The following is a 27532-nucleotide window of genomic DNA, read 5'->3' as shown; positions in this document are numbered from 1 at the left end:
AATGGGAAGCTGCTATGTAGCACAGGGAGCTCAAATTGATGATCTATGATGATTTAGAGGCAAGGATGGGGGTAGCAGGTGGGAAGGAGGTCCAAAAGGTAAGGAGATATATGTACACCTACAGCTAATACCATTCATTGTACAGCAGAAACTAACGCAAAATTGTAAAGCAAGTATGTGCTAATAAAAATAAATAAACAAAATTTAAAAAACAAACAAAAACTAAATACATTTGAACAAACAGGAATGTTTGCAAACACAGAATCTATGATAATGAGATTGAATAGGGTATATGTGTTTATATATATATATATATATATATATATATATATATATATGAGTGGGAGAAGAAGAAGGAGGGGAAGAGAATACAGGCAGGTATAAATATGGAAAAGATGTCACAAAAATTAGTATTTAATAAAAAATAATATTCAATATTGGGAAATCTAAATTAAAGCAAACTTTGAGGTTAACTTATTATTTATATTTAAAAATATTTAATAAACTATATGCTTTTAAAATTATCTGATTACTTATTTGAAAAAAGAGATATATTTTATTATTATTATTATATTTTTATAGTATTTTTATGTGTTATATGGAGAAGGCAATGGCATCCCACTCCAGTACTCTTGCCTGGAAAATCCCATGGATGGAGAAGCCTGGTAGCTGCAGTCCATGGGGTTGCTAGGAGTTGGACACGACTGAGCGACTTCACTTTCACTTTTCACTCTCATGCATTGGAGAAGGAAATAGCAAGCCACTCCAGTGTTCTTGCCTGGAGAATCCCAGGGACGGGGGAGCCTGGTGGGCTGCCGTGTATGGGGTCACACAGAGTCGGACACGACTGAAGTGACTTAGCAGCAGTAGCAGTATGTGTTATATATTATTATTCAATCCAGTTATAATTGTTTAGAAAATATTATTAAGTAAAAGTGGTGCATTCATTGTTACTCTATTCATAATAGTAAAAATATTTGAATAAATCTTAAGACAGAAAGATTTTCAATTTATAGTATTGCATAAAGTGGAAAACTATGGTGCCACTAAAAATCACGGTGTAAGAGAATTGTTGCCAAGATGCCTGAGTAGAAATATCCTGAATTCCCCTCTTCTCACAGGCAAACCATAATTATAACTATTTATAGAACAACCATCTATGGAAAATAATGGAATCTACCAGAAAAGACCATTGACAACTAAAGACATAAAGGAAGAATGAGATGGGTAAGAGAGTGGGTGCCTTGGGTGGGTGACCCACAGAAGGGGGAATGATTGCCATTGCAAGGGCTCTCCCCAAGGAGTGAGAAGTCTGACTCCACATCAGGTTCACCAGCACAGGAGTGCCACACTGGAGAGACAGTCTTGACAATGTTTGACTTTGAAGGCCACTGGGGCTTATTTTGGGAGAGCCAGAGGGTACATGAGGAGAAGGCAATGGCACCCCACTCCAGTACTCTTGCCTGGAAAATCCCATGGATGGAGGAGCCTGGTAGGCTGCAGTCCATGGTGTCACTAAGAGTCAGACTCAACTGGGTAACTTCACTTTCACTTTTATCTTTCATGCATTGGAGAAGGAAATGGCAACCCACTCCAGTGTTCTTGCCTGGAGAATCCCAGGGACAGGGGAGCCTGGTGGGCTGCCGTGTATGGGGTCGCACAGAGTCGGACATGACTGAAGCGACTTAGCAGCAGCAGCAGCAGCAGCAGCAGCAGCAGCAGAGGGTAAATGAAGCAGTCTCTACTCTTAAAGTTTAGTTCAGTTTAGATCAGTCACTCAGTCATGTCCACTCAATGCGACCCCAGGAATGCAGCATGCCATGCCTCCCTGTCTATCACCAACTCCTGCAAGTCTACCCAAACTCATGTCCATCAGGTTGGTGATGTCATCCAACCATCTCATCCTCTGTCATCCCCGTCTTCTCCTGCCCCCAATCCCTCCCAGCATCAGGGTCTTTTCCAATGAGTCAACTCTTCGCATGAGGTGGCCAAAGGATTAGAGTTTCAGCTTTAACATCAGTCCATCCAATAAACACTCAGGACTGATCTCCTTTAGAATGGACTGGTTGGATCTCCTTGCAGTCCAAGGGACTCTCAAGAGTTTTCTCCAATACCACAGTTCAAAAGCATCAATTCTTTGATGCTCAGCTTTCTCTATATCCAACTCTCACATCCATAAATGACTACTGGAAAAACCACAGCCTTAACTAGACAGATCTTTGTTGACAAGTAATGTCTCTGCTTTTTAATATGCTGTCTAGGTTAGTCATAACTTTCCTTCTAAGGAGTAAGCATCTTTTAATTTCATGGCTGCAGTCACCATCTACAGTGATTTTGGAGCCCAAAAAAGTAATCTGACACTGTTTCTACTGTTTCCCCTTCTATTTGTCATGAAGTGATGGGACCAGATGCCATGATCTTAGTTTTCTGAATGTTGAGCTTTAACCCAACTTTCTCACTGTCTTCTTTTACTTTCGTCAAGAGGCTCTTTAGTTCCTCTTCACTTTCTGCCATGAGGATGGTGTCATCTGCATATCTGAGGTTATTGGTATTTTTCCTGGCAATCTTGATTCCAGCTTGTGCTTCTTCCAGCCCAGCGTTTCTCATGATGTAGTCTGCATATAAGTTAAATAAGCAGGGTGAGAATATACAGCCTTGACGTACTCCTTTTCCTATTTGGAAGCAGTATGTTGTTCCATGTCCAGTTCTAACTGTTGCTTCCTGACTTGCACACACATTTCTCAAGAGGCATGTCAGGTGGTCTGGTATTCCCATCTATTTCAGAATTTTTCCACAGTTTATTGTGATCCACACAGTCAAAGGCTTTGGCATAGTCAATAAAGCAGAAGTAGATGTTTTTTTTGGAACTCTCTTGCCTTTTCGATGATCCAACAGATGTTGGCAACTTGACCTCTGATTCCTCTGCCTTTTCTAAACCAGCTTGAATGTCTGGAAGTTCACGGTTCACATATTGCTGAAGCCTGGCTTGGAGAATTTTGAATACTACTTTACTAGCGTGTGAGATGAGTGCAATTGTGTGGTAGTTTGAGTGTTCTTTGGCATTTTGGCATTCTTCTCTTAAAGGGAACACACAAAATCTCCCCTGCTCTGGGACCCAGGGCAGACAAAGTAACTTGGACGGGGCCTATGTCAGGCCTACCTAACATTCTTGGAAAATCTCCTGAGGAGGCACGAGGCAGCTGGCACTCACTCCCGGGACCCAAGCCCTGATGGCAGCCATTCTGGGGGAGCCCCTTCTATTGCATGTACACTGGCGCTCACCAGCCCCATTTGGAAATCGCCCTCTTGCTTTCTAGCCTCAGGACCTGGCCCTGCGCTCCAGCCTATAGGCACCAGTACTGAACTTCCTCAAAACAAGCAACTAGCTGAGAGGGGACACAGCCACACCCATCATCTATTTTCAAAAATACAGCAAATAACACGTTTTGGTGAAGATGTGACAAAAAGAGAAATCTTCTGCACTGTTGGCGGGAATGTAGATTGATGGAACCACTATGAAAAAACACTATGAGAGTCCTCAACAAATTAGAAATAGAACAATCACATGATCCAGCAGTTCTACTCCTGGATATTTATCTGAAGAAAACAAAAGCACTTATTATGAGAGATATATGCACACCTATATTCTTCACAGCATTATTTGCTATAACCAAGATACAGAAGAAATATAAATGCCCATGAATAGATGAATGAATAAAGAAAATGTGATATAAATGCATATGTATGTATATTATATGATATCAATGTATCACTCAGCCATTAAAAATGAAACCTTGCCATTTGTGATAACATGGATGGACATAGAGAGTATTATGCTAAGTGAAATAGGTCAAACCAAGAAAGACAAATACCGTACGACTGCACTTATATATGGAATCGAAAAAACAGAACAAATGAACAAACATAAAACATAAACAGAATTATAGGTACAAAGAACATATGGATGGTTTCCAGAGGGAACAAGGGTGGTGGGGAGGAAAGAAACAGGTGAAGAAGATTAAGGACGTACAAACTTCCAGTTGCAAGATAAATGAATCATGCATATGAAACATATGGTATAAGGGATATATTTAGTAATCATGCCATATCTTTGTATGGCAACATATCATAACTAGACTTATAGTGATTATCATTTCGAAATATATAGAAGTTATTTTGTGTAACAGGAACTAACATTGTGCTGCAGGTCAATAATACTTCAAAAACAAGCTTACAGAAAAAGATATATTTTGTGGTTACCGGATGTAGGTGATTGGGAGATGAGGAATTGAATGAAGGCAGTCAAAAATGTACAAACTTCCAGTTATAAGATGAAACATACTGAGGATTTCATGTACAACATGCTAAATATAATACTGATATTTATTACGTATGAAAGGTAAGAGTAATTCCTAAGAGTTCTCATCACAAGGAAAATGTTTTTCTATTTCTTTAATATTTTATCTATATGAGATCATGGATGTTCGTCAAGTTATTATGAGAATCATTCCATGGATATATGTAAGTCAAATCATTATGTTGTACATTTTAAACTTAGTGCTGAATGTCGATTGGAAAGTGAGAGTCGCTAAGTTGTGTCCGACTCTTTGCAACCCCATGGACTATACAGTCCTTGGAATTCTCCAGGCAACAATACTGGAGTGGGTAGCCTTTCCCTTCTCCATGGGATTTTCCCAACCCATGGATCGAACCCAGGTCTCCTGGATTGCAGGCTGGTTCTTTACCAGCTGAGCCACAAGGGAAGCCCAAGAATACTAGAGTGGGTAGCCTATCCCTTCTCCAGGGCATCTTCCTGACCCAGGAATCAAACTGGGAGTCTCCCGCACTGCAGGCGGATTCTTTTCCAACTGAGCTATCGGGGAAACCACAGAATGTCAATTATATCACAATAAAACTAGAAGAGAGAAAAGTGATACAAATATAAAATCAAAGAAATTTTAAGAAATAATAGGAATTTCTGAGGTGAAACTCAAGTTATATAAGGCAGTAGACACAATGGATAATATCATTGATAATAGTTCCACAGAAGGGCAAGTGTGGTTGGAAAATACTATCTTGATCAGGAAATTATGCTAAGTGAAAAAAAAAAAAAAAAACCAGCATGAAAAACAAATTCTTAGGCTACTAAATGGAAGATAATTACAGAAGGCACTCTTTTATTAACCTAATCTCTGCACTGTGCCATATTTCAAAATGTAAATGTTATGTAATGTGTTAATAATGTCTTACTGTGTACTTATCAATTTAGATGCAAATCTCAGGAAAGTGAAACTGTTAGTCACAACCCCATGGACCATAGCGGGCCAGGCTGCTCTGTTCACGGAATTCTCCAGGCAAGAATCCTGGAGTGGGTGGCCATTTCTTTCTTCAGAGTATTTTCCTGACCCAGGGATCAAACCCAGGTCTCCTACACTGCAGGCAGTTTCTTTAACATCTGAGCCAAGGAAGCCCCATAAGATGTAGATGTAATAAATTTGTATATCCAAAAGTACTTTTTACCCTTAGTCCATAAGAAATACTACAAATTATGTCTTCTACTGACAAAAAGAATAGTATGACATGCTGTAATGAATTAATTTTATATTAATGTGTTATCTATTTAATATATAGTGTATAAAAATATTTTCATTAATATTAAGTAATACCAGAAGTAGTCATCATGCATTTCTCACAAAAGTAGACCCTTTAACGGTGACTTAAGAAAAACCCTGGGAGAACTCTATAACTGCCAGTAATAAAATTACATGTCCATGGTGCCTATGCAAATGAGAATCTGACCATAACAACTAGATAATTACACATCTAATAGCTTGGGGTTGATGCCAATTTTGTAGATAGATACAAATGTATAATTAGCAATAGTTGTGTGGATATAAATTTTAAATGCAACTTGAGAGTATTGGGTAATGTAATACTTTGAATGAAAATATCTAAACAGGAAATGTTTTACACAAGCGATTAGATGTTCAGTATAAATATTAGATAAGAAATGAATAATTTATGAGACAGCAAAAAAGTACAGTGCTTTCTTGTTCCTAACTTCATTGAGGCATTGTTTGCATACAATTAAATAAACCAATTTAGAATTAAAATTTATATATTTCTGCAAATACAACCACAATCAAGTTATAAAAGCACTTCCATTATGCACTAAATAGCCCTTATGCCCCACACTGAGGCAGTTCTCCATACCACCTCCCCACTACACACACTCATAGTCACTGAAACTGCCACTAAAAAGTAGATTTTCCCTTTTTTAGAGTTTCTTATAAATGGAATTGGGATTCCCAGGTGGATTTAGTGGTAAAGAATCTGTCTTCAGTGAAGGAGATACAGCTCTGATCCCTGCGTCAGGAAGATCCCTTGGAGGAGGGCATGGCCACCCACTCCAGTATTCTTGCCTGGAGAATCCCCATGGACAGAGGAACCTGGGAGGCTATGGTCTGTAGGGTCACAAAGAGTCAGACATGACTATAGCAACTTAATATAAATGGAATTACGTAGTACATGTATTGTGTTTTGACAATTTCATTCAAATGTTTGGTTTTGTTACTCTTTCACTTTTTTTTAATTATTACAATAACAACAGCTATTATTTTATTGTGTGCTTAGTATGGATAAGATTTGTATAACGCTCTTTACATGTATAATGAGAAAAAAAATCACCCTCCACTCTATAAAAACAGGGAGGTGGATGGCAACTTGTCCAAAAACTGAATTAGGTCCTTCTAGGAGATCATTTCTAAGCCTCAGCCAGACACTTGCCTGTTCAAAAACAAAAGAAAGCCCAATATTAACCTTGGGGTTAAGGATTAAAAAGAGATGAATTGCATTACATCAGAAAATGGAAAAAAAAAATTGATTCTTTGGTTTCTTTTTTTTAATTTTTAAAATTTATTTATTTTAATTGAAGGCTAAAAACTTTACAATATTGTAGTGGTTTTTGCCATACATTGACATGAGTCAGCCATTGGTGTACATGTGTTCCCCATCCTGAACGCCCCTCCCTCCTCCCTCCCCATCCCATCCCTTTGGGTCATCCCAGTGCACCGGCCCTGAGCACCCTGTCTCATGTGTTGAACCTGGATTGGCAATCTGTTTCACATATGATAATGTACATGTTTCAATGCCATTCTCCCAAATCATCCCACCCTCGCCTTCTCCCACAGAGTCCAAAAGACTGTTCTATACATCTGTGTCTCTTTGCTGTTTCTCACATAGGGATATCGTTACCGTCTTTCTAAATTCCATGTGTATGTGTTAGTATACTGTACTGGGGAAAAGGCGATAGCAACCCACTCCAGTACTCTTGCCTGGAAAATCCCATGGGTGGAGGAGCCTGGTAGGTGGCAGTTCATGGGGTCGTGAAGAGTCTGACATGACTGAGCGACTTCACTTTCACTTTTCACTTTCATGCATTGGAGAAGAAAATGGCAACCCACGCCAGTGTTCTTGCCTGGAGAATCCCAGGGATGGGGCAGCCTGGTGGGCTGCCATCTATGGGGCCGCACAGAGTCAGACATGACTGAAGTTACTTAGCAGCAGCAGCATACTGTAATGGTGTTTTTCTTTCTGGCTTACATCACTCTGTATAATAGGCTGCAGTTTCATCCACCTCATTAGAACTGATTCAAATGTATTCTTTTTAATGGATGAGTAATACTCCACTGTGTATATGTACCACAGCTTTCTTATCCATTCATCTGCTGATGGACATCTAGGTTGCTTCCATAACCTGGCTATTATAAACAGTGCTGCGATGAACATTGGGATATATGAGTCTCTTTCAATTCTGGTTTCCTTGGTGTGTATGCCCAGCAGTGGGATTGCTGGGTCATATGGCAGTTCTATTTCCAGTTTTATAAGGAATCTCCACACTGTTCTCCATAGTGGCTATACTAGCTTGCATTCCCACCAACAGGGTAAGAGGGTTTCCTTTTCTCCACACCCTCTCTAGCATTTATTGTTTGTAGATTTTTGGATAGCAGCCATTCTGACCAGCGTGAGATGGTACCTCATTGTGGTTTTGATTTACATTTCTCTGATAATGAGTGATGTTGAGCATCTTTTCATGTGTTTGTTAGCCATCTGTCTGTCTTCTTTGAAGAACTGTCTGTTTAGTTTGTTAGCCCATTTTTTCATTGGGTCATTTATTTTTCTGGAATTGAGCTTCAGGAGTTGCTTGTATATTTTTGAGATTAATTCTTTGTCAGTTGCTTAGTTGGCTATAATTTCTCCCATTCTGAAAGCTATCTTTTCACTTTGCTTATAGTTTACAATCTTCAGAATGTCTTTCACTTTTGTCATTCAAGCGCATCTGGTTTTATCTTCAACAGTAACCTTCTTCTGAAAACACCCAGATCATACTTGTTATTACAACCTGAAATATTTTTAGTATACAATGATAAATTTTAAGGCATATTTATATGATAGGTTAATGAAAATGCAAGAAAAAAGTTAAAAGGTACAAATCACATGGTTCAAAGCAAGCACAATATTAACTTTATCAGCAGGAAATAATTAATTTTGGTGGATTGTGAGAAATTAACATGTTTTGTCTACTGTCATGAGTAACAGCAGGTCTTCACTCTCAAGAGAAGCCAGAGTTCTGAAAGCCAAGCCCTGTTTATTTATTTATTTATTTATTTTCTGTAAACTGAATATAATCTTCTCCAGGCCTCCAGCTACTGATTTGGCAAGAAGGAGAATCTCAGGCATTACTGGGACTGTCTCCCCATGAATCTATTATTATCCACTCAACTGTCCCTGTGGGTATCACACAGAGGCTAATCTTTGATGACATACTGCTCACTCTTGACCAGCACTGCCCCTTCTGACACTCAGTGTTAACATTGGTTCTTTTGTATGGTCACCTTTCCCAAAGTCAGTGCAAGCTGTACTGCTGAGGTAAGGGTCTATTATACGCCATTTTCAACATTAAGGCCAAAAGAGTGTTGCCCATCTTTGCTTACTCACTGCTTCCTGCCTCATTGATCCTGGCACTAACTCTCCTATTTGCAGTTAGAATGAGTGTCCATTGAACTTGCAACTTCTCACCCTTGTTCAACTTTGTCCAGTTCAGTTCAGTTCAGTCGCTCAGTCGAGTCCAACTCTTTGTGATCCCATGGACTGCAGCATGCAAAGCCTCCCTGTCCATCACTAATCCCACCCCAACTTTTGTCCAAGGCATTTTTATATCTCAGTACCAAAATTGATCAATCCACTTTAAAGAGTATAAGTAAAACTAAATTACCCTACATTTACTGAGTAATAAACTTTATAGCACATTGATTTTAGAGCATAATAAATAACTTCATTACTTGCATTCATGAAATATTCAATTTATTTGTTAAGTTCTGCAGCAAAACTTTCTTCACTTTCATTACAATACTTTTCTCCAAGTGTGGCATTCTGGATCAGTGCTATGATCAGCAAGAACCTGGTATTTCAAGTGTTCTAATTAAATCACAAGCCAAGCTAAAGTATACACTTTAATGTTGCCATTAGAATATTTACTTCAAGTATTTTTTTTAATGTATATAGTCATAAAAATGAATAGTAATAAAATTTAAGAAACCAAGTATGTCACCAATTTTGTTGCATCAAACTTAGTTTTGCAAACCCCCCCCAAAAAAAATGTTTGTATTGAGCACTTCAATTACATAAGATTAACAGTTTTATATAAATCAAGTAAATCTTAAAGTTAATAAGTTGAATTATTTAAAATATGTTGTCTAAGAAATTTTGAAAGAACCATTTCTTTAAATATCAAAATGAGATTAAGCATCCCAGAGCAGAGAAAAGAAGGGAATCTATGTTTTACTTATTTCAAGGATTAAAGTACAGGAAAGTAACAGCTTTATAGAAAGGGAATAAATGCCTGGTATGACTAGAAAAATGGGATCATCCACAGCCTTGCAGAAACCTTTGTGTTCCAGCCATTTGAGGGATTCAGCTGCTACTTCAAGCATCTTAAAGATGTAGCTTAAAGAGCTATCAGAGCTGAGGCAGCCAAGCATTTGGAAAAGAACCATAGCTCAGTGGTGGTCCATCATGCCTTTAGATCAAAGATCAAGTGGGACAAGGTAAGTTGCAGGGCTACCTAGGTAGTCAGGTCACTCAAGAATCACAAACGCCAATTCAGTATACTAATGCATATACATGGAATTTAGAAAGATGGTAACGATAACCCTGTAAGTGAGACAGCAAAAGAGACACAGATGTATAGAACAGTCTTTTGGACTCTGTGGGAGAGGGAGAGGGTGGGATGATTTGGGAGGATGGCATTGAAACATGTATAATATCATATATGAAACAAATTGCCAGTCCAGGTTTGATGCATGATACTGGATGCTTGTGGCTGGTGCACTGGGATGACCCAGAGGGATGGTATAGGGAGGGAGGAGTGAGGGGGGTTCAGGATGGGGAACATGTGTACACCTGTGGCGGATTCATGCCTATGTATGGCAAAACCAATACAATATTGTAAAGTAATTAGCCTCCAATTAAAATAAATAAATTTATATTTTTAAAAAATCACAATACAAAATATTCCACTTCCTTGTTGTTGTTCAGTCCCTCAGTCATGTCCAACTCTTTGCAACCCCATGAACTGCTGCACACCAGGCTTCCCTGTCCTTCACCATCTGCTGGAGCTTGCTTAAACTCAGGTCCATTGAGTCGGTGATGCCATCCAACAGTCTCATCCTCATCATCCTCTTCTCCTCCTGCCTTCAATCTTTCCCATAATCAGGGTCTTCCCACCTTCTATAGTACCTTAAAACCATGAAAATTCCTAGAACCTAAACAAAGCCCTTGACAAATGTAGGATATATTATAGTTGTCTAAAGTGAATGCAAATAAAATCACCCTACTCTTCATGATTAAGGGCTTAATATGGAACTTAAATTAAGGAAAATAAATAAATTTTCCTACACATCTGAATTTAATGGAATTAAACTATTCATTTACTTTCCCCCATAATTTCACAAAAACAGCTATATGACCTTTGCCCTTTCTTTCCTACCAAAGTCTTCTCTTTTGGACACAATCTTATTTGCCTCAACTGTTTCTTATAAGACATGGTTTTGTGATAACTCTTCATTGTCTTTTGTCTTTTTCTAAATGTGCTTGTTTTTATTTCTCTTAAAGAGAAGTGCCCTAAATTGCTCACAATAATCTAGTTGGTCTAATAAGTTAAGGGTACAATGTGACCAGAACCTCCTTTGTTTAAAACACTCTACTCTTTGAACTTGAATAGAATCTAAGAATAAATTATTTTGGTTGCCATACTCCATGTGGATTCCCATTGGTTTCATCATCAGTTAATGTCCTTAGGTTCTTCTCCTAGTAAGTTAATAAATAATGTCTCTGACATGTCATTGGGTTTCCCTGGTAGCTCAGCTGGTAAAGAATCTGCCTGTAATGCAGGAGACACAAGTTCAATCCCTGGGTTGGGAAGATCCCCTGGAGAAGGGAACAGCTACCCACTCCAGTATTCTGCCCTAGAGAATTCCATGTACTGTATAGTCTATGGGGTTGCAAAGGGTCAGACATGACTGAGCAGCTTCACTGTCATCCCATATTCATAAAGATTTAAAAAAATAGCTTTTGGAATTTTATATTTAGCACAACTAATGTTCATTCTGTTAGATATAAATCCATATATTTACAATTCCTTAGTATTGACTGAATTATGATTTGGTAATAATATTTTCATCAGTACCTCCTTAATTGCATAGCTATTTATTCAGAAAGGTGGTTAGTTGGAAAGAACTTGAGAGAAGGAGAAAGGGATTGAACGTGGAATTAAAGAAAAAATTGACTTACTGCTCTTGCTACAGTTGCCAGTTTTTAGTTTTGTTTCAATGGGAAGTAGGAGTAGGTGGAATGGGCTTCCTTGGTGGCTTAGTGGTCAAGAATCCGATTTCAATGCAGGAGACTCAGGAGACACAAATTCAATTCCTGGGTGAGGAAGGTCCCCTGGAGGAGGGCATGGTAATCCACTCAAGTATGCATGCTGGGAGAATCCCGTGGACAGAGGAGCCTGGCAGACTACAATCCATGGGATGGCAAAAAGTCAAGACTGAGCATGCTTGACTGAGCATGAGTATGAAGAGTGAGTGGAATAGATGAATTTTATTTCACTAAAGTATTGAAAGGGTCCATTAAGAATACATAATGTTATGCCTTTCCTTATTACATAGTGAAAGCCTTAACAGATATAGGACATTTTAGAGAAGCACATGTCTTTGCTGCAACAAAGTGAGCAGAATGAAGGCAGGGGGCCAAAATATGGATTTATTTATGATTTTGCCAAAGGGCAAAGAGCTATTTAGTGAAAGGCACACATCTAGGAATATATTAACCTGTAGTGTTACTGATTAGGGTTTTAGACACTTTAATCAATGAAATTATCAGAAGCTAGACAAGAAATAAAGAGTCAGACACAACTGAGCGACTGAACTGAACTGACATGATACCACAAGGATAAATCTTTGTAAAAATAAAAAGTAAATAAATAAATACAATAAACCAGTCACAAAGCATCACATAATGTATGAATTCATTTATATGAAATGTCCAGTTTAGGCAAATCTATAATGACAGAAAATATATTAGTATTGGCCTAAGTTCAGGAGTTTGGATCAGATGAAATGGTGAATGACTCCTAACAGACACAGAATTTCTTTTTGAGGTGACAAAAATGTTCTAAAATCAATTGCAGTGGTGTATGAACAATTCTGTGAATATTGCATCATTGACTCAACATATATGAGTTTGATCAAACTCCAGGAGACAGTAAATGACAGGGAAGCCTGGTATGCTGCAGTCCATGGGGTTGCAGAGAGTTGGACATGACTGAGTGACTGAACAACACACACACACACACACACACACACACAAAGATGCATGCATTTGGTATCCTTGTCTGCTATAATAAATAAGTACCTGGGTTGGTTAATATACCATAAAATTTTTGTATAGACTAATATTGTGCATCTACCTTGAAGAGAAATACCTCTGAGTACATACCCAAAACATCTTGCTCACGTTTTTTATTTTTATTTTAATTAGTCATATTTCAAGTGATTATAGTATATTCATATTTCTATAAAAATAGTTTATCCAATGTAACCATCATACAGGAATATATGACTTGAAAAAATGTCTTTAAAATTTTTATCCAGAATATTAACAGCATAAGTTGAAGGAAGTGGGATATGAGAAAATACCTACATATTCTTAGAATTACTTGGACATTAATAGATCAATAAGAGTTTTTTGAGCAAATAAATGATCTAATCTAGGATGTGAAATGTATTAATGTTATTAAGTCTGATTTAGAAGTGGATGAAATTTGTGTGCTGGAAGTCAAGGAAAACTGATGGCATTTAAATTCCCTCCACTCTGTGTCAGATTCTTTGCTAGTACTTTTCCTAATTATTGAATTATATCAATAACTCTACAGGACTACTCATATGTTATACATAAAAACTGAGACTCAGGGATAGCAATGTTAAACAGTTTCTCTAGATAATGGGATATTTATTCCCTGGCCTACACTTGACTCCAAGATTTTTAAAATGAAACTATCGTGAGTATTAAAATTAGGTAGTGACTAAAACATGTTTGTTTTTCTGGGCTCCAAAATCACTGCAGATGGTGACTGAAGCCATGAAATTAAAAGACGCTTACTCCTTGGAAGGAAAGTTATGACCAACCTAGATAGCATATTCAAAAGCAGAGACATTACTTTGCCAACAAAGGTTCGTCTAGTCAAGGCTATGGTTTTTCCTGTGGTCGTGTATGGATGTGAGAGTTGGACTGTGAAGAAGGCTGAGCACCAAAGAGTTGATGCTTTTGAACTGTGATGTTGGAGAAGACTTTTGAGAGTCCCTTGGACTGCAAGGAGATCCAACCAGTCCATTCTGAAGGAGATCAGCCCTGGGATTTCTTTGGACGGAATGATGCTAAAGCTGAAACTCCAGTACTTTGGCCACCTCATGCGAAGAGTTGACTCATTGGAAAAGACTCTGATGCTGGGAGGTATTGGGGGCAAGAGGAGAAGGGGGATGACAGAGGATGAGATGGCTGGATGGCATCACTGACTCGATGGACGTGAGTCTCAGTGAACTCCGGGAGTTGGTGATGCACAGGGAAGCCTGGCATGCTGCAATTCATGGGGTCACAAAGAGTCGGACATGACTGAGTGACTGATCTGATCTGATCTGAAAACATGTTTGACAGTCTTGAGTATGGAGACCATATAATAGCAGCATTAATGGAATTTTATTCAATAATTTTGTGAACAATGATTAGAGAATCAGATATTGGAAACAAGAAAAGCATTTATGACTATGTAATTTGTAGATGAAAAAAAATACTACTATAAGAGATCATACCTATAAAAGCTGCCAGACCTAACCTATGAGTGATGAGTTAATGGTTAAGATCATAATAGTAAGAATTGGGTGAAGAGTTAAGAAGCTTATTAGACTGATCTATTATTAGGACACCAAAGGGTGAGAGAATACAGCAAAGATAAAATATTTGACAACTATTTCCTCAAAATTTCCCATGAATCTCTTAAATAGGAGTTTAGATTTCTTTATGAAGTTTTTGCTGTTTATTCAATAATGATATTAAAAACTTGGCCAAGCAAGGGTATGTTAAGTTGAACTTCTCAAAGTTAGCTATTTTTACTCTCATTAATATTTTTCTTTCTTTTTTCATGGTACTTCATGAACTCACAAATTACTTCATTGTTCAAACCGACAATTTCTAGATTGCATAATGTTTGTTTGTACCTTTGGGGTATTTTAGAGAAACAATAATCAACCAAGTTATTTACTTAAATTCAACTTCCAATATATATATGTACAATTCACTCTTTTTTTAATTGAAATGACCTGAGGGTTTTAACATGAACAGTTATTCCTTTCATAGATCATAGTAATTATTTCAGATCAACTTTGAATTCCTTTTAGGTCTAATTAGAAAACAGACCCAGGAACTCCAAAAATAGCATCACAGTCAGTTATATTAAAATATTGAAAAACTTTGGAAGAGATCTTGGAAAAAATTTGTTGTCTATTGATTGATTAGATTTTGCCTACTTTTGGTCATGTAATTCCAACAGCAATTGGAAGTCTTATGTGATTATAGACAATGTATTACTATGCTCCATGGTTTAAGGAAGGGAGGCAAAAGAGGAATGTCTTCTCTAATAGAAAAGGCAAGGAATCATTTAGTACAATTATTTTAATAGGGCTTTTTCTAAATCAATGGGTACAGATAACTCATTCTTTAAGAACTGTATCTTGAGCTCATAAGTTACTTCAGATGGCTCAGAGAGCCTTGAAACTGAATGGCATCCAAAAGAAAGATTAATATGACAGATTAGAATTGTTTGAAAGCATGGCTATGGTCTTTTGATTAGATAATATACATATGTATTCATTAAGCTTCTTAAGTTCCATGTATGGTTATACTACTTGACTATAAATTGAAGAGTGTTAAATAAAATTCTAGGAAACATAATTCTTAGTGAGATACCCAATATATCACAAATACTCTGGTGACCAATTTGGAAAAGAATAGAAGCCTTATTCATATTGAAAAAGCAGTATAATGGAATGAACATTTTCGAATTAAAAAAAAGTACTTTTGTTGTTGTTTAGTTGCTTAGTCATGTCTAACTCTTTGCAACCCCATGGACTGTAGCATGCCAGGCCTCCCTGTCCTTCACCATCTCCTGGGGCCTGCTCAAACTCATGTCCATTGAGTCGGTGATGCCATGCAACCATCTCATCCTCTGCCATCCCAGCATCAGGGTCTTCAATAATGAGTCAGCTCTTCATGTCAGGTGGCCAAAGTATTGGAACTCCAGCCCCAGAGATCAAACGATATTTAATCATGCTGCTGAGGTGAAAGTAAGTAAATACTTTACCTCCTTGGCACATACACTAAGACAATGAACATTTTTAAAAAGTTCTCAAATGTTTTGCTTTTGGATACTTATTGTTTATCATTATCAGTGATCGTGTCTGATCACTGTATATTTGCTAAATCTCTGTGTTGTGGATAGTCTTAAAAGATAGGCCCCAATATTCTATGCTTTCTGATTTTCACCCTCATGCCTGCATTGATTCACAGATGGGTTTCTGCCTTAATTGAACTAGTAGAATTGGTGGAAGTGATGCAACGATAGTTCTAGATCTAAGTCTTAAGAAAGTCTGGAGCTAGCACATAGGGATTTTGGTCCCTCTGAAGAGATTACACAGGTAGCCTGCACAAAAAGAAGGGACACCCGAGGAGGTACATGCAGAGAATAAGGGGCCCAGACTTCCCAGCTACGCAGCTTTTGAATTAAATTATAAGTTAAACACAGCATATCAAAAACTTTAGAGTAATTATTAAGTAATCTTTGGATGAAATTTATTTACATGCTTGTATTTGGGAAACATTGAGTTTGTTTAATGTTATTAAAAATTTCTTCCTTAAGTTATTTGGTAGAATTCTGTAGTGAAACTGTCTAAGCCTGGAGCTTTTAATTATGGAAAGGTTATAACATAAAATTAAATTTCTGATAGATAAAGAGATTTTCAAGTTTCTTTTTTTGTGTCATTTTTTGATAGCATGAATCTTTCAAAGCTTTTTTATTTTATCTATGAATGAAAATTATTGGCATAAAATCATTGATGGTGCATCTTTTTTTATCCTTTTAATATCTTTAATATTTATAGTAGAATTTATGTTTCTTTAAATAACTGCCAGCTCCAAAGAGTACTGCCAATGCCATCACCACAATCTTGTAGTAAAGAAGTCTATTCCTGCTCCTCTTCGCTCTTCTTCCTCATGTGCTGTAACTCAAGAGGAGTCTACAGTTATGATTATCAAGTTGGGTCAGTGTAGCTGATGCAGACAGCTTTAAATACTCTTGGCCTCATCATCTTAGTCTTGCTCTGTATAGTGTCCGATTAATTTCAGTCAAGACTGAACTGGAAGAAACTTGCTTCCTGCCCGTAAGGGGATGCAAAGGCTTTGCGTTGATATCACTGCAGATCTACCCTCCTTCATGGCTATTCTCACAGTGGAAACCACAGACATACAGGATGGTTAACTCCTTGGTTAGAAAGTGCATGACCAATAGAAGTTCTTTTATTCTGTCTTCCCCTCCTAAGCTGTTGAGGTATGGATTGTAGGGCCCAGCCAAGAGATTATTGAACAGTCAATTATGCTTGCACTGACTTGAATCTTGATACCTCCTATTACAGATGGCTAGGAAGTGGTTGCTTTCCAATGATTTCTTCCAGTTACCTTTTCTCCCACTCTTTAGGTAGATAACCAAATTTAGCATAACACTTTCATATGAAGTAAAGAGCATGAGAATTTTTTTTTTTTCACAACAGTGTTGGGAGAAAGCTGTGAACATGGAGAGGTGATAAAGTTTTGACTGAGGTGTGCATATTTAAGTAAAGATGGGAAGTTGGTAGTTAGACGTAAGAATCTGGAGCAAAGATAAGATGTTTGGCAAAAGGTTGACAAGGTGTGGGAGGGAATTATTATGCAAATGAATGGATCAAAGAACCTTTTTCAGAACCCTAAAACCAATCTCATGAAGTCAATGAATACAGACAAAAAAATCTCATAAGCATATTCAAAAGTAATTGTCATTAATACAGGTGTAAGCCCAAAGAGGCCTACTGTTGAAGATCAATGAGAACTCTGAAGAGAAATGAAACATCAATTATGTCAAAGGATATGGAAGTGACATGTAGATATCTGTCAGTGCAAGGAACATTAAAATGTCTAATAACATATCATTGTTTTCTTGGAAGCAAAAGGAATAAAAAAAAATCAGATTCCATCAGAGTTTGGGAGATGAAAATGTCAAAAAAATACTGAAAGCAAGATTGGCATAAACTATGAAGAATTTTGATTCCAAAGAAAAGAAAAGTAGCAGTACACATAGGGATGCATGGTTTTCAGAGGAGGATTTTTATCCCTTTATTCAAAGAATATGAACCTGCTTTTGTGTTCCAAAAGAAGGCAGGAAGAGACTTTTACAAGAGATTCATAGAAGGAGGAGAAAGGGTGTTGATTCTGTCAACTTCTTAAGATAGAAAGATGGTAAGGTAAATATGGATGAAAATGAGTTTGTAGGTGAGGCCAGAAAGATTAGTTGATCATATCCCAGTGTCTTCATCATCTCTCTCAGATAAATATCTACAAATCTACCAAGTTTTAGGATAGGAGTTTTGAAGAGCAGGACAAAAATCTATCTTCTGGGAAGAATGGGAGAATTAACCAGGGATATGTAAGAGATGACTCATTGGAAAAGACCCTGATGTTGGGAGGGATTAGGGGCAGGAGGAGAAGGGGACAACAGAGGATGAGATGTCTGGATGGCATCACTGACTTGATGGACATGAGTTTGAGTGAACTCCGGGAGTTGGTAATGGACAGGGAGGCCTGGGGTGCTGTGATTCATGGGGTCGCAAAGAGTCAAACACGACTGAGTGACTGAACTGAACTGAATATAAGAATGTCCGAGAATGTTCCAGGCTCCTATGCAATATTGCTCTTTACAGCATCGGACCGTACTTCTATCACCAGTCACATCCACAACTGGGTGTTGTTTTTGCTTTGGCTCCATCCCTTCATTCTTTTTGGAGTTATTTCTCCACTGATCTCTGGTAGCATATTGGGCACCTACCAGCCTGGAGAGTTCATCTTTCAGTGTCCTATCTTTTTGCCTTTTCATACTGTTCATGGGGTTCTCAAGGCAAGAATACTGAAGTGGTTTGCCATTCCCTTATACAGTGGACCGCATTCTATCAGACATCTAACTATGACCCAACCAGAAAGTGAAGAACTAAAGAGCTTCTTGATGAAAGTGAAAGAAGAAAGTGAAAAAGTTGGCTTAAAGCTCAACATTCAGAAAACTAAGTTCATGGCATCTGGTCACATCATTTCATGACAAATAGATGGGGAAACAGTGGCTGACTTTATCTTTTGGGGCTTCAAAATGACTGCAGATGGTGACTGCAGCCATGAAATTAAAAGACGCTTACTCCTTGGAAGGAAAGTTATGACAAACCTAGATAGCATATTAAAAAGCAGAGACATTACTTTGCCAACAAAAGTTCGTCTAGTCAAGGCTATGGTTTTTCCTGTGGTCATGTATGGATGTGAGAGGTGGACTATAAAGAAAGCTGAGTGCTGAAGAATTGATGCTTTTGAACTGTAGTGCTAGAGAAGACTCTCGCGAGTCCCTTGGATGGCAAGGAGATCCAAGCAGTCCATCCTAAAGGAGATCAGTCCTGGGTGTTCATTGGAAGGACTGATGTTCAAGCTGAAGCTCCAATAATTTGGCCACCTGATGCGAAGGGCTGACTCATTTGAAAAGACCCTGATGCTGGGAAAGATTGAAGGTGGGATGAGAAGGGGATAACAGAAGATGAGATGGTTGGATGGCATCACTGACTCAATGGACATGAGTTTGAGTAAGCTCTGGGAGTCGGTGATGGACAGCGAGACCTTGTATGCTGCAGTCCATGGGGTCACAAAGAGTCAGACACAACTGAGCAACTGAACTGAACTGAACTGAACTGATGTAAGAATGTTGCTGGATGACAATGAATACTCAACTGGAATGATTTTTCTATTTCTGGAATTTTTTTTTTCATTTTCTATGATGCCAAATTATATAAAAATTCTACATTGTCCCCTACTAGTTCCTAGTATACAAAAGAGACATGGAGAATGGCTACACTTTAAGATCCATTTAACTGAGAGTTTAAGACACAGCATCAGTGGAACTCTACATTTGGTGACGTTAGTAAAAAGATTCACATAACTAAACAATGGGTCAGCCTATCTAAGGTAAAAATCCTGGCAGAATGGTTCTGACCTACTGAGAAAAATAATGGTTACAGATAATGATAGTGTAAAATAAAAATACCAGAAATATCAATATCAAAGACAATTTAATGTGAGGGATGGAGCAGCCAACAGTGTCTATGAGGAAAGATGTTACACATGGTTAGAGGGGAAGGCTACTGGGGTTTGATTCCTTAGAAATAGGCAAAGCTAGGCAGCTGTGATACTGTTGTGGGTGAGAAAACCGAGTACAACAATGACAGAGAGGGATGGAATGAAATAATGCCATCCTAGAACCAAAGTCCGTGGATAACTAGGCGCTCTTTCTCTTAGAGATGAGATAGAGGGTCCATCAGATATTCTAGTGGTGTTTCAGCTATTTTTATGTTGTTGTTTATTTTATAGGGAGAAAAATTGGAATAGGAACCAAGAATCAGAGGTTTATATAGCTGACAGCCTTCCTGACCTGTGTCTGTAATGAGTCATACATATGAATTATTTTTAAAGTAGATAAGAGTTGATACTTGATGAAGAATTTTAAAAAAAAAAGTTCAATAAAGAAGAGCTTTGAGTAAATAATCACAGTTATTTTAAACTCAAAGACACAGCAATGGCATGGTGAACACTTACAGAACAAATGAACTTGTCTTCTTCCCATCCCCAAATCAGTGAGCTATAAATGGCACCGTTAACAAAACACAGAGTTTAGTCATCATTGCAATTGCAAAGGCGTACTTATCAACTGTCATTAATTTACATGATTAAGTGTCAAGTGGGTGATTCATAAATTTAGGTTCATTTTCAAAGGCAAACCCATCTCCCAGTAGGGGTCAGGAGCTGAGTAGCAGTAGATTAAATTCCATCTAATCTTTCAAGAGTTTTAATTCTGTATCAGTAATTTAGCCTGCAATTTTAGTTCATGTTTCATGGATTCTCTACATGCCTGTGTGCATGCTCAGTCACTTCAGTTAAGTCTGACTCTTAGTGACCCTATGGACTGTAGCACTCCAGGCACCTCTGTCCATGGGATTCTCCAGGCAGGAATACTGGAGTGGGTTGCCATGCTCTTCACCAAAGGATCTTCCCAGCCCAGTGATCAAAATGGTGTCTCCTGCATCTCCAGCAGTGGCAGCAGATCCTTTACCACTAGCACCCCCTGGTAACCCCATGGATCCTCTACAAACACCTCAAAATTCAAGAAAATGCTGATCAGTACATCTGCATTCTGGAGAAATGTTGCATCCTCAGGCACTCAATATAGGTCATTTTAAAAATCCTCATGTCATTGAAGTAAGTTGATTTTACCTAAAGATGATGCCTTAGGATAACTTGATTAAGGGAAAGAAAGTAGAAAAAAAAATGAATAAGAATATACACAGAAAAGCTTATCTCCAAATAAAATGAAGAGTTTTAAAAATCTCTTTTACAGCCATCCTGTATTCTTGCATAGGAACAGGTTTCTGTCAACCCAGAATGTCATAGATACTCAATAAATATTGCATTTTGTATCATTCTTCTGTTGAAAGACTAAGAAGTTTTTATTACTCTATTGTTCATTTATTAAAGCATTTTCCAGATTTTGGCTGAAGTAATTGAAGATATGAGAAATATACACCTGCTAATTTATGGGAAAAAATAATGAGTGTTTTAGAATATTTGAACCAGTTATATTCGAGTCCAAGGAACTACTTCAGGTTCATGAAATGCTGGATAAATTGCTATTGGAAACATGAAGGAATGCTCACATTGAAAGTTTCTTTCTCATTTTAGTTTTTGGAATCTTATTAACAACAGCAAATAAACTCATTTTTTTTTTTAAGATGTACTTTGGAGATAATGTGTCCTCTGCTCCTGCTCTACCTTTATTCCTTAGAATCTTCCAGTTCTAAACAAGCAGAATTGCGCTCTTAATGGTTAACATTTGGCAAAAGGACGTTTGTATTTGCTTTCAGTCAAAGTTGCTCATTACTTTTTTCATGGAAACCCTTCTTCTCTCCCTCTCTCCCACCTTCCTACTGTTCTTTCTCTCCCTCGCTCCTTTTCTGTCAATTTTTCCCCTTTTTTTCAGTGTAGACCCTTTACAGACATGAAGCACAATGGGAAAAAAGTGCAGAAAATATGACGTAAAATGTGTTGAGTTGTAGCTGAGTGGATTGGATGGAAAAGTTTTCCAAGGAGCTCAGTTTTGTTCTTCGTTAGAACCCATCAGAGTCTAGACTCATAAATTTCTGAGTCTATAGAGTTGATTTATATGCTAACCTAATCCTGGAATGCTCTGATTATAGAATCTGGAGGTGAACATATTTCTAAATAAAAAGGAATGGTGAAGCCCTTGGTAACAAAAACTTCAGTACAAGATGAATTGAATGAGAAAACAAGGGCATCAGCTTAACAAATAAGCCTCTCAAAAAAGGGAGCTTTCTGCCACTGTTGGGCTTTCCAAAAATAGTTTTGAATGTTTCACCTGATGCATTAGTTACCTAGGACTGTTGTTATTAAACAGCCAAACAGAATGGAAATATATTGTCTTACCATTCTCGAAGCTAGAAGTCTGAAATCAAAAGTGACTCAGGATCACGCTATCCGAAGGTTCTAGGGGAGAACCCCTTCTTGCCTCTCCATAGTTCTGGTGGGCACCAGAAATCCTTGGTATTCTTTGATGTGTAGAAACCAATGCAGTGTCTGCTGGTATAGTCATATGCCTTTTTCTCCCCATGTTTTTTGTCCAAATTCCCTTTATCTTATAAGGATACTAGATGAGAAAGCAACTTTTCTTTTAAAAGTGATAAATTTAGAAAAAACATCTAAAACAGAGCATGGGTCTTGCTTTTTATCACATTTTACAGTTTCTTTCTTCATCTCAAATCTTTCTACCATCTAGACTTTGCAATTTATCATCATGTTTATTTTTATAGATGTTTCCTACAATTTGAAAAATCACGTATTTTCCTCTTTTCTGCATTATTCAGTCCCTATATCCAAGCAGTTTTCCAAGAGTCTGCTTTCATCAGAATGCAATGTAGCATTTCTGCAAAGCCAAGGGAGAATCTCTTATCAATGAACAAATAAACTACTGTTCAACAGAGAAGTATAAACATAGATATATAGACACATATGCATAAATGATACAGTTTCATAATTTTGGGCCTGGGTAATTTTCTTTTGCCATTGCGTCTTGATGATTCATCTTTATTCATGAGCTTCCCAAGTGGTGCTAGTGGTAAAGAACCTGCCTGCCAATGAAGGAGATGGAAGAGGCCTGGGTCCAGTCCCTGGGTTGGGAAGACTCCCTGGAGAAGGGCATGGTAAGCCACTCCAGTATTCTTGCCTGGAGAATCTCATGGACAGAGGAGCCTGGTGGGCTACAGTCCATAGCATTGCAAAGCATTGGACACTATTGAACTGACTTAGCATGCACACATGTAATGTGCATAATCTATGTCAATTTTAAAACAAGAAAAATAGAAAATTCTAGGTTTGTAGTGAAAAGAGGGTAGAGTGAACCCTAATGACTGTGGGAATATACCATTGGCTCGTTTGAAAAATTTTGTGGGCTGGTAGGGAACTGAAGCCCTTTACTCAGAGACAAGCAGGCACTATGCTTGATCTCCAGGATAAAAAAGGTTGTTTGACTATAGAACTGTGTCAACGATAGTAGCATGTGAGTTGAGCTGTGGTTAGGATGTTCAAGATCCGTTTTGGTTTCCCCAGATGGAACCTAAATTTTAGACCTTATCCCACAGCTAGATCATTACTGAGTTCATTTTTCTCTTTTCCCCTCTAACATCCCATCCTTTCATACACTCTTTCATATCTATCATCTTCAGTTCAGTTCAGTTCAGTTCATTTCAGTCGCTCAGTCGTGTCCGACTCTTTGCAAACCCATGAATCGCAGCACGCCAGGCCTCCCTGTCCATCACCAACTCCCGGGGTTCACCCAAACTCATGCCCATTGTCAGTGATGCCATCCAGCCGTCTCATCCTGTCATCCCCTTCTCCTCCTGCCCCAAGTCCCTCCCAGCATCAGAGTCTTTTCCAATGAGTCAACTCTTCGCATGAGGTGTCCAAAGTATTGGAGTTTCAGCTTTAGTATCAGTCCTTCCAATGAACACCCAGGACTGATCTCCTTTAGGATGAACTGGTTGGATCTCCTTGCAGTCCAAGGGACTTTCAAGAGTCTTCAACACCACAGTTCAAAAGCATCAATTCTTTGGCACTCAGCTTTCTTGACAGCCCAACTCCCATATCCATACATGACCACAGGAAAAACCATAGCCTTGACTAGATGGACCTTTGTTGGCAAAGTAATGTCTCTGCTTTTTACTATGCTATCTAGGTTGATCATAACTTTCCTCCCAAGGAGTAAGCATCTTTTAATTTCATGGCTGCAGTCACCATCTGCAATGATTTTGGAGCACAAAAAAAATAAAGTCTGACACTGTTTCCACTGTTTCCCCTTCTATTTCCCATGAAGCGATGGGACCAGATGCCATGATCTTAGTTTTCTGAATGTTGAGCTTTAAGCCAGCTTTTTCACTCTCCTCTTTCATCTTAATAGCTCCTAAATAATCCCCACTGTCAGCCCATTTCTCTCCCTCAGTTTACTTTGCCTTTCCCCAGTCATCCATTAGAATTTGACTTAGCAATCAAGGTCACTTCTAGACTTTCTTGAGATTGAGAGATGTATGCCTCTTGTGTCCAACATTCTTTGCTTATTTTATCATCAAATACACCACCTGGACACTTTTATTTATATAACTTTTTGTTCATGCTGTACAGCAGGCAGAATTAATTCCACAACCAAAGATTAAACCTGTGTCCCCTGCAGTGGAAGAATAGAGTCTTAATCATAGAATATTCAAGGAAGTCCCTACCCTTTCTTTTTCCAATATCAATTCCAAGCTTTAGATGTCAGAAACTGTTTGGTGCAGTATTCCTAATGGGTGGCACGTAGTAGGTGCACACAAAATAGAGGCTGAGTTAAAAAATGACACTGAGATGAATGCACCTCTCTCCTAATGTAGCTGAATCAGCATGGTTAAAATTGTTAATCCCGATACTCAAGATACTTCTGGTTTCTTATTAGAAATTTGCTTCCTCACCTCTTCTCATCTTGCTGCTCAGTAAGTTTTGTTTTCACACAGAATGCTAGCTGGCACCATCAATGAAGGATTGGTTTCCCCTGGTTCCTGGGAAGCACTTTGGTCTTCATGGAACAACATAAATTCTTGCTATTGGTCTGGGAATCCAATAGAGTAATGTGATTTATTTCTGCTTTCATCCCTCTGGCAGTCCCAGGCAGCACCTGCCAGGGTATGGCTGCTGTATCAGCAAACCAAATGGGAAGGAAATGAATGTGTATCTTAGTCCCCAAAGAGAAACCCATTTCCACTGCAGCTAAGCTTGACAGTTTAGGGCTCCCACTTGACTCCAAAGAACACGAAACACTCCACTACTTTTTGAAATCATTTGCTTATATGTAGCTGCAGTTCACACATCCCACTGTGTCATTTTCCTTCATACCCCAAAGGGGAGAGAAATATGAACCTCTTCTATTCAGAGATCACTGAATAATGCTTGCTACTATCAGAATTCATTGGCTTCAACACTGTTATTTGTTGAAAATATGTGGTTCAATCACAAAGCCAACAACATTTCCCCGGGGTACACATTAGGCAGAAGGGGAGCACAGTTGTAAAAAATCTGTTTTGAAAAACAGAGGTCTCTAGATGGGAGGGCATAAAAATTGTGTATGTTGAATGTTTCATAGCCTAGAAAGTACAATTTACAGACGGGGGTGGGCGGGGTGCAGATTGCAAAGGATAGTCACTCAAAAGCACAATATCTAGAAAAGATATTTTCTACCTTTTTCCAATAATTGTGTAGGGGAAGCTAGAAGGTGTAAGGAGAAGCGAAGGAGAGGAAATAAGTAACATGAGTTAAAAAATGGGAAAAAATTAAGTTTTCAAATTTCTTGGATGGTGTTTCTTTTCACTGATTCACTGTGAAATAGTTTTATAAGCATGTGTTTTGCCATAGGCTTGAGATAATGTGTTTCATGTTATCCAGTAAACAACACAGATGGACAGAAATCATAATCGAGGAGAGACCATCTGTGTAGGATTGCAAAGGTACATTTTTTTCTAGAGGTAGGAAAATGACTTGAGCCCAGATGTACTAGATTCTCAGCTCTACTCTGGTACCCATGGCATGTCCAGGTTTCAGGAGGCAAAGTCTCTAAATTATACACACACATACATATACATATACATATATGTGCATATGTACATACACATATACATTTTATAAAATGAGTGCATAACTTTAATCAGATTCTCACATATCCTCATTGCCACCTTCTTCAGATTTGTGTTATAATGATGTAGAAAAAGTGTGGATTGAAGCTCATAACTATAAGTGATGATTGTTTTGTTTCCTCTTTCAGCCAGTCTGTGACTCCTCAGCTATTCCAGTTAAATGCTTTATATGTTTTCTCCATTTTAAATTATATGAAATATGTAATTGTTTATTAATGGTATTAGGTTTTCCAATAATAACTTATTTTCAGTATATTTATTTTTATTTTATGTGTATCACTTATTTTAGAAAACTGGTGATTTTTCTAAGGGCCCATTATTGTTAAGTGGGTGAAAAAGTAAACCATGGTGTAAGAGAGACATTTGTAAAACATCTGTCTGATGAATGTTCATATGCAAAATATTTTTAAAAGCACCTAAAATAGCAAGAAAAACCCAATGATTTAACAGAAAACAGTTAACATATTCTATCACTTTACCAAACAGAGTGTAGAAATGACCATTAAACAAAAAATAGATGCTCAGCTTTACTAATCATCAGGAAATTAGAGTCTAAGATCTTACTGGAATGCCATGACACCTCCACCAGAGGTGGTACAAAATAGATAACACAAGGTGCTAATGAGGATGTGAAGAAACTGGAACTCATATTGCAGATGGGGGTTTTGTAGTTGTTCCGTCAGTTAGTCGTGTCTGACTCTTTGTGATGCCATGGACTGCAGCACGCCAGGCTTCCTTGTCCATTATCTCTCAGAGTTTGCTCAAACTCATGTCCATTGAGTCAGTGATGCCATTCAACCATCTGATCCTCTGTCATCCCTTTTCCTCCTGCCCTCAATCTTTCCCAGCATCAGGGTCTTTTCAAATGAGGCACTTCTTCGCATCAGGTGGCCAAAGTATTGGAGTTTCAGCTTCAACATCAGTCCTTCCAATGAGTATTCGGGACTGATTCCCCTTAGAATTGCTTGGTTTGATCTCCTTGCAGTCCAAGAGACTCTCAAGAGTCTTCTCCAACACCACAGTTGAAAAGCATCAATTCTTCAGCACTCAGCCTTCTTTTTGGTCCAACTCTCACATCCATACATGACTACTGGAAACACCATAGTTTGACTAATCAGAGTGGTACACTTATTGTAAACAATGAACTTGCTTCAACACATCATTATCACTCAACAGTAGTAGTTTGCATTAGGGGGTTCACTCTTGATGTCTATTCTATGATTTTTGACAAGGTATAATGATATGTAGGGCTTCCCTGGTGGCTCAGAGGTTAAAGCGTCTAGCTGGAATGCGGGAGATGAGGGTTC

The sequence above is a fragment of the Bubalus kerabau genome, chromosome 10 (assembly GCF_029407905.1).
Source record: "Bubalus kerabau isolate K-KA32 ecotype Philippines breed swamp buffalo chromosome 10, PCC_UOA_SB_1v2, whole genome shotgun sequence".
NCBI lineage: Eukaryota > Metazoa > Chordata > Mammalia > Artiodactyla > Bovidae > Bubalus > Bubalus kerabau.
Note: the sequence above shows the minus strand (reverse complement) of the source record.